Here is a 9,220-nt window from a genome sequence, read left to right as displayed (position 1 = left end):
GGGTCTGTTCTCTGTGTGATGTATGAATAGAGCTCCCATTAATGTTAATCAGTGGGGAGTTCCCACTGCTCAGGCAATTGTATTGTAAACTCTTGCTACTTGATACTCCAGTCAACTTCTTCCTGTGTCTTGAAGTCCACAAGTGTTCAGGCATAAGCAGGAATTGTGAATGAAAAGGTCTTTAACCTTCTCTGGTTTTCTAAATAAACCTCCTTTCTCCGAGGCCCACATCCATGCTGCTCCCTCCACAATGACATATTTTATCCAATCACATTAATTAACCAGTGTAACCATAATGTGCTTAGTCCTGGGGAGACAGAGGTGTTCCTTGAACTTGAAGAACTTACAGTCTGGCCTGGGTGACAGATGGGAAAAGGAACAATCATAAAACTGCTGTACACATAGAATGGACTGAGAAGGAAGCTTGGGGTGGAATTTCATATGATGAAGAGGAACTGCTCAAGAGGAGAAGAAATGATGCTCAAGAGAAGATGCTTAAAAGAAAAGCATTCCAGCAAGGGAAGGAAGAGCTTTTATCAGCACCAGCTTAACCTATAGTTTCCACTTGTCTGAATCTCTCACAGTAAGCACCATGCCCAGGACCCAACTTAATGTAGAGGACTGCAGAAATATTTTTGTTCTCATTTATTTTAAAAGTAAAAGCAAAAAAGATATATAATAATGAATTTAGCCTGGATTATACTCAGCTTTATACCAACAAAGTCATAAAATACAATATTTAATTTTTTAATGGAAGAAGAGGCACATAAAGGCAAAAATGCCTAGGGTCTCAAAAGTCACAATGGGCTCAGTCATCAGCCCTGGCTTATGCAAAGATACAGGTGCAGAATAAGGTCTGGAACGACAAATGATGATACCTAAAGCACTCTGACCCCATACCCTGCAAAAGACACTTCTCTAAGAGCCTACTATTAACCTGCTACTAACTTCTTTACTCTTCACAATCCAGTGATGTAGGTACAACTACCACCACCTCTATTATAGCGATAGAGAAATCAAGGCAGACTAGGATAATCTCCCCAAAGTCATGCAGATAATACACTCACACAGTCATCCAGAAAACCAGGGCACTTCTCCAGGCCCTGTAACTCTAGAGTCCCCACACTTAAGCTTTATGTGGACACACCTCAAATTATTCAGTTATCTGTGATGAAGAGTCTACTTTCTTTTCTTCCAGGCAGCCACAGGCCAGTACTTCTGTAAAAAATGAAAACAATAAAAACAAATTCCTGGAAAAAAGAAATATGAAACATAAAAAAGACAAGCTTTTTTTTTTTTTAAACATAAATTAACCCATTTATTATAGGCTAGCAACATTATCAAACGGTGGTGCTTCTATTGGTCCTTCAGTTCCTTCAGTCTTCTGATGGCAGACTTTACTGTGACAGCAGAGGTGGTGTGCTGGTCCAGGCACCACCAGCTGCTGTTTTCATGCAGGAACCACAGTGCCAAATGCCCACAGCTCGTCTCTTCATCTTGGTTTTGCCACAGAAGGAGCAGGGATACTTGGCGTGCTGGCTGATTTCAATTTTCTCAACCATTTTCCTGAGGGAGGCACCATAATGGGTCCTGTATTTGCCCATGATTCCAGCCTTCTTGGTGCGTTTCGCCATGTTAATGCAACCTAGATCCAAGCCCAAGAACAAGACAAGCTTTTTTTTTTTTTTTTTTAAGACTAGCCTGGGGACTTTCCTGGCAGTCCCATGGTTAAAACTCTGCATTGCCAATGCAGGGGGCACAGGTTTGATTCCTGGTCAGGGAACTAAGATCTCACATGCCATACAGCATGGCATAGTGAAAAAACATTAAAAATACATGAGCAAATAAATTAAAAGGCTTAAAAAAAATAAGCCTAATTTAGAAAAGATTAAATTCAAGATAAAGTTATGTTTCAGTAGTACTCTGATGTTGCAGTTGTGTCAAATTTCTATAAAAGTTGCTCATGCTTTCCCTCAATGTATATGTTTACCTGATCTCTAAGATTTGCAGACTAGCAAGAGTCTGTGTATCACACGTGAAGAGCACTGTTCTGGGGATCCCGTCAGTAGAAAGAGCTACAATCTCTCTCTCAGGAGGGGAGTGGAAATAAGTCACAACAAGGAGGATGCCACCTCCCCAAAATGATGGTGAAAGGACTTGAGAAGGGGGAGGAATGGGACTCCAGAGTCAATAAGGTCCAGACCTTTGTCAACCAACTCGAGGGGACACTTTATACCAAGCACCCACGTGTGACAGGCAGAGTGGGGCCATGTTGCCTGAGCCTCCTGCCAATTGAAGTCTCAAACTTTAGACTCTTGGTTCATGATCAAATGAGGTAATACATACATGTCATCACTGAGGCATACTCATAGATCACAACAGATGTTCAAGTATAAATTTTAAATTGGGCCCCATTAACAGTCCACACTCCCTACAGTACTCTATGATTTGGTATTTTAATTTAATCTCTAATTTGTCTTATGGATCATACAACTGCACTGCATTATACAATTCTGCATCAAAACCTAAAAATTTATTAATTGTAAAATTTATCAATTGTTATATACCACATTTTTTTGTTTCCTTTCTATATTGAGTTTTACATCATAAGTATATGATCATATGACCCTTCAATCCTACCCCTGGGCATATATCTGGAGAAAAACATGGTCTGAAAGGATACAGGCACCCCTGTGCTCACTGAAGCACTATTTATAGTAGCCAGGACATGCAAGCAAACTAAATGTCCATCGACAGAGGAATGGATAAAGAATATGTGGTACATATATACCATGGAATATTACTTAGCCATTAAAAAGAGTGAAATAATGTCATTTACAGTAACAAGGCTGGACCAAGAGACTGTCATACTAAGTGAAGTAAGTCAGACAAGGAGAAATATCATATGACATCCCTTATATGTGGAATCTAGAAAGAAATGATACAAATGAACTTAACTTACAAAACAGACTCACAGACTTAGAAAATGAACTCATGATTGCCAGTGGGGAAATGATGAAGGGAAGGGATAGTTAGGGAGTTTGGGGTCAACATGTACACACTGCTATATTTAAAATGGATAACAAACAATGTCCTACTGTATAGCACAGCAAACTGCTCAATGTTATGTGGCAGCCTGGATGGGAGGGGAGTTTGGGGGGAGAATGGATACATGTATATGTATGGCTGAATTCCTTTGCAGTCCATCTGAAACTGTCACAACTGTTACAACATTGTTAATCAGTTATACTCCAAAATAAAAAGTTCTTTTTTAAAAAAAATATATTGGTGAAAAAGTAGAATAAAGTAGGATGTTGTTAGCAGAATAATATTTTAAATATCCCAGGCAATAAGTTTATAGTAAATTCTATTTCCTTATCTCTAAAATAAAAATGACCAATTAGATGTAAAAGACCTTGAAAATATTAAACTATTGTATTTAAGCTACTGGTTATTGGTAGTTTAAAAAACAAGACAAAAGGCCCTGAAATGGAGTCACTTAGGCTAAACCCCACGTCATCAAACCAAGAACTAACTTTATTACAATTTTGGCCCTCCCAGAAACAGAATCTTAAACCAGCCAATCCAGAATTGCCTAACCAGCAATAGTTAGGTAATCTGTCTGATAGACACCCACTATCCCCTAAAGGAAAGTAACCTTGCAATAAACAAGCCCCTTTTCCCCTAGTATAACTTCCTCATTCCTGCTCCACTCTGCCTATAGAAGACGGTCATTTTATACAGCTCCTCACTCCTCAAAGTGCCTTTCTATCTGCTAGATTAGAATGCCTGATTCTAATCAATTTTTGCTCAAATCAACTCAAAGTGTTTAAAACACCTCAGTTTATCTTTGGAAGAGGAAACTCAGAAGACCTCCAAGATTCCCAGAAGCAGCAAACAACCAACTTAGGCTGCTGAAGCTCGCTCCTTTCTCTCTGTCCCTGGAGGTGTGGGCAAGTGCCTCTTAGAACCTAGTTCAAAAGTTTTTACATTATGAGCTTTCAGACTCTATTTAACGATTTCGTTTTTCAGACTGGGTCCATAAATTGGCTGGAGTCAGACTGAGTCTGACTTAAACCAGACAGTATCTGAGGTCAGATTGGGCTGAACTTGAAACCAGATGGGGTCCAGGATCAGACTTGGTCTCACTTTAAGCTGGCCTAGGTTCAGTGTGAATAAAATTCTGTTTTAAGTTTGAACAGGAAGATTAATCTATCAAAGATAATCCTAGATTACAGTGACCACAATGGAGAACTTTTAACCTAGATAAGTTTATCCATTTAGGAGGCGCCCTAGAGAATGGCAACCCACTCCAGTATTCTTGCCTAGAGAATCCCATGGACAAAGGAGCCTGGCAGGCTATATAGTCCATGGGGTCACAAGAGTCAGACATGACTTAGTGACTAAACCACCACCAAGCTTATCCATTTAGGAGGTGCCTGACCATAAAGAATAAAGGAAAAATTATTTTTCCTCCTCTACAGCATCTGGCAACCAGGCTGAGACTCACAGGGACATCCGCTCTCTCCACATTTGCAGATGGGATCCTGAGAAAACCAGCAGAAGCTGGCAAAAAGTGAGAACTCAAACCAAATTCAGTTCTCCCAGATTTCTATCTGCAGTGCCTGATTGAGAAAAGATGGCAAAATTTTATGTTGTCCCTTTCTGTCCAAATTCAGATTGGCAGGCAAAATATATAAGCACCAGATCTTTGAATTATGACTCATGACCATGCTTTTGGGTACCCATTGGTTGTTGGTCTGTTCTCCTGGGATAGCTTTGCCCTTGTATGTCTCATTTTGTGTCTGAGAACTTAGAAAGGATCTAAAAATACAGCCAGACACAAAGATGAATTGCACTCTATTTGTGGCTAGGGTTCTACCAACTGTTGCCAGCTCTCAGAGGACTGACTAAATCTTTCTTCCTTTTTTTTTTTGGTTATCTTTAGGAATGGCTATTGCTCTTGAGTAAGTATCTTTTGCACCCTATTTGAAGATACCTCTCATGTTCATGAAGCTGTTCTATACTTCCAGGTGTACTTACTATTTGTCTTGGTTCAAATCTGACAAAGATAATCAAAAGGAGTTTTTAAAAGTAGCCCTATGGTCAAAAGTTAGCCAGATTGGTAGCTGATATTCAGGAAGTCAAGAAACACCTGGAGTAACAGGCAAATTTGGCCTTGGAGTACAGAATGAAGCAGGGCAAAGACTAATAGAGTTTTGCCAAGAAAATGCACTGGTCATAGCAAACACCCTCTTCCAACAACACAAGAGAAGACTCTACACATGGACATCACTAGATGGTCAACACTAAAATCAGATTGATTATATTCTTTGCAGCCAAAGATGCAGAAGCTCTATACAGTCAACAAAAACAAGACCAGGAGCTGACTGCGGCTCAGATCATGAACTTATTGCCAAATTCAGACTCAAATTGAAGAAAGTAGGGAAAACCACTAGACCATTCAGGTATGACCTAAATCAAATCCCTTATGATTATACAGTGGAAGTGAGAAATAGATTTAAGGGCCTGCCTAGATCTGATAGACAGAGTGCCTGATGAACTATGGAATGAGGTTCGTGACATTGTACAGGAGACAGGGATCAAGACCATCCCCATGGAAAAGAAATGAGAAAAAGCAAAATGGCTGTCTGGGGAGGGCTTACAAATAGCTGTGAAAAGAAGGGAGGCGAAAAACAAAGGAGAAAAGGAAAGATATAAGCATCTGAATGCAGAGTTCCAAAGAATAGCAAGGAGAGATAAGAAAGCCTTCCTCAGCGATCAATGCAAAGAAATAGAGGAAAAGAACAGAATAGGAAAGACTAGAGATCTCTTCAAGAAAATTAGAGATACCAAGGGAACATTTCATGCAAAGATAGGCTCGATAAAGGACAGAAATGGTATGGACCTAACAGAAGCAGAAGATATTAAGAAGAGGTGGCAAGAATACACAGAACTGTACAAAAAAGAGCGTCACGACCCGGATAATCATGATGGTGTGATCACTCATCTAGAGCCAGACATCCTGGAATGTGAAGTCAAGTGGGCCTTAGGAATCATCACTACGAACAAAGCTAGTGGAGGTGATGGAATTCCAGTTGAGCTATTTCAAATCCTCAAAGATGATGCTGTGAAAGTGCTGCACTCAATATGCCAGCAAATGTGGAAAACTCAGCAGTGGCCACAGGACTGGAAAAGGTCAGTTTTCACTCCAATCCCAAAGAAAGGCAATGCCAAAGAATGCTCAAACTACTGCACAATTGCACTCATCTCACATGCTAGGAAAGTAATGCTCAAAATTCTCCAAGCCAGGTTTCAGCAATACGTGAACCGTGAACTTCCTGATGTTCAAGCTGGTTTTAGAAAAGGCAGAGGAACCAGAGATCAAATTGCCAACATCCGCTGGATCATGGAAAAAGCAAGAGAGTTCCAGAAAAACATCTATTTCTGCTTTATTGACTATGCCAAAGCCTTTGACTGTGTGGATCACAATAAACTGTGGAAAATTCTGAGAGAGATGGGAATACCAGACCACCTGACCTGCCTCTTGAGAAATCTGTATGCAGGTCAGGAAGCAACAGTTAGAACTGGACATGGAACAACAGATTGGTTTCAAATAGGAAAAGGAGTACATTAAGGCTGTATATTGTCACCCTGCTTATTTAACTTATATGGAGAGTACATCATGAGAAACGCTGGACTGGAAGAAACACAAGCTGGAATCAAGATTGCCAGGAGAAATATCAATAACCTCAGCTAGGCAGATGACACCACCCTTATGGCAGAAAGTGAAGAGGAACTAAAGAGCCTCTTGATGAAAATGAAAGGGGAGAGTGAAAAAGTTGGCTTAAAGCTCAACATTCAGAAAATGAAGATCATGGCATCTGGTCCCATCACTTCATGGGAAATAGATGGGGAAACAGTGGAAACAGTGTCAGACTTTATTTTGGGGTCTCCAAAATCACTGCAGATGGTGACTGCAGCCATGAAATTAAAAGACGCTTACTCCTTGGAAGAAAAGTTATGACCAACCTAGATAGCCTATTCAAAAGCAGAGATAATACTTTGCTGACTAAGGTCCATCTAGTCAAGGCTATGGTTTTTCCAGTGGTCATGTATGGATGTGAGAGTTGGACTGTGAAGAAGGCTGAGCGCCGAAGAATCGATGCTTTTGAACTGTGGTGTTGGAGAATACTCTTGAGAGTCCCTTGGACTGCAAGGAGATCCAACCAGTCCTTTCTGGAGGAGATCAGCCCTGGGATTTATTTGGAAGGAATGATGCTAAAGCTGAAACTCCAGTACTTTGGCCACCTCATGCGAAGAGTTGACTCATTGGAAAAGACTCTGATGCTGGGAGGGATTGGGGGCAGGAGGAGAAGGGGACGATCGAAGATGAGATGGCTGGATGGCATCACGGACTCGATGGACATGAGTCTGAGTGAACTCTGGGAGTTGGTGATGGACAGGGAGGCCTGGCATGCTGTGATTCATGGGGTCGCAAAGAGTCAGACATGACTGAGAGACTGAACTGAACTGAACTGATTCAGAGCCTGTAGGGAACTTTTTTAAGACCTTCTCCCTTAACCTAAAATGAAGTTATATACCCAGAGAGAAATAAAAACATTCTGAAGCCTTTTTGTGGGAGGATCTATCAAAACATTTCAAAGAAACACAGCTCTAAATCTAGAACATAGGACTCTTTTGATTTCCCTCTGAGCTGAAGATCTTCTCTCTGATAATAAAAAAGCAAACTGAAGATGATACAGTTGAACAAATAGGCTGGAATCTTGATATCATTCAGGTTGCAATCCAGTTTTTTCTGAGGAATTAAATATAACTGTATTGTCCTACACACCTTTTCAAGAATAGAAATGTAATGCTAGAAACAACTCCAAGCCCACCTATCCTTTTTACCAATCTCAGATTGTCTCCTATCATGTCAAAAGGCTTGCAGATATTGTAAAATACCTGTGCTTAGGGAACAAAAGTCCTTCTTGGTGGAACTTGCATTCTTCTTCTATGCAACTTAAGATATAAATGTTCTCCCTTGTATCATCAAGAATCAAGGTAATTCATATCAGAAAAGAAAAGGAAAAGGCTATTTTGAAAAGTTGGCCTTAAAATTTGTTCTACAAATATTAGTAAAAAGTTCACACCATCCAAGCAGATAACCTTAACATATCATACAACTTTGGATGCAAAAGTTCTTTTGTAGGTTTCCCAAGCGGCTCAGTGATAAAGAATCCACCTGCCAATGCAGGAGACATGGGTTCAACCCCTGGGTAGGGAAGATCCCCTGGAGGAGGAAATGGTAACCCACTCCAGTATTCTCGCCTGGAAAGTCCCATGGACAGAAGAGCCTGGCTGGCTACAGTCCATAGGGTTGCAAAGAGTCAGACATGACCAAGCATGCACATATGTTCTTTTATAACCTAGTGAGTCTGCAGTAATCATAACTTTTTGTGGCTAAAATTAATAGCTAGGACTGGAAGCAACTTAGATGTCCATTGAAAGATGAATAGATACAGAAGTTGGGGTACATATACACAACTGAACACTACTCAGCTATAAAAAGGAATGCGTTTGACTTGGTTCTAATGAGGTAGATGAACCTAGAGCCTATTACACAAAGTGAAGTAAGTCAGAAAGAGAAAGACAAATATCGTATATTAATGTATATACATGGAATCTAAAAAGATGGTACTGATGAACCTATCTACAGGGCAGCGATGGAGATGCAGACATAGAGAAGAGACTTTTGGACATAGTTGGGGAGAGAGTAGGTGTGATGATTTGAGAGAATAGCCCTAAAACATATACATTAGCATATGTAAAGTAGAGAGTCAGTGGGAATTTGCTCTATGACACAGAGAACTCAAAGCCAGTTCTGTGACAACCTAGAGGAGTGGGATGGGAAGAGAGGTGGGAGGGAGGTTTAAGGCGGGGGGCACATACGTATACCTATAGCTGATTCATGGTGATGCATGGCAGAAATCATCACAATATTGTAAAGTAATTATCCTCTAATTAAAAATTGAATTAAAAAATTTTAAAAAGCTATAAAATCTCTTTACATCTGCTTGTATGTTTATGTATGTCTATATATGTTAAAAATGTGATTTTTTTCACCTCCAAAAGTATCACCAAAATTGATTCGTAAACAGCTCTGCTTAATTGACTTAAAGATAAATAAGTGTTTGTGTAAATAAAAAACACTTTC

General features: G+C 40.0%; 1 pseudogene; it reads right to left on the bottom strand.

Annotated features, from left to right (window-relative positions):
- Positions 1-1,356: 1,356 nt before the first annotated feature.
- On the bottom strand, positions 1,357-1,634 carry LOC128054453 (60S ribosomal protein L37a-like; annotated as a pseudogene).
- Between the last annotated feature and the right edge of the window lie 7,586 nt (positions 1,635-9,220).

The sequence above is a fragment of the Budorcas taxicolor genome, chromosome 10 (genome assembly GCF_023091745.1).
Source record: "Budorcas taxicolor isolate Tak-1 chromosome 10, Takin1.1, whole genome shotgun sequence".
Classification (NCBI taxonomy): Eukaryota; Metazoa; Chordata; class Mammalia; order Artiodactyla; family Bovidae; genus Budorcas; species Budorcas taxicolor.
This window is presented reverse-complemented; position numbering and strand designations above follow the sequence as displayed.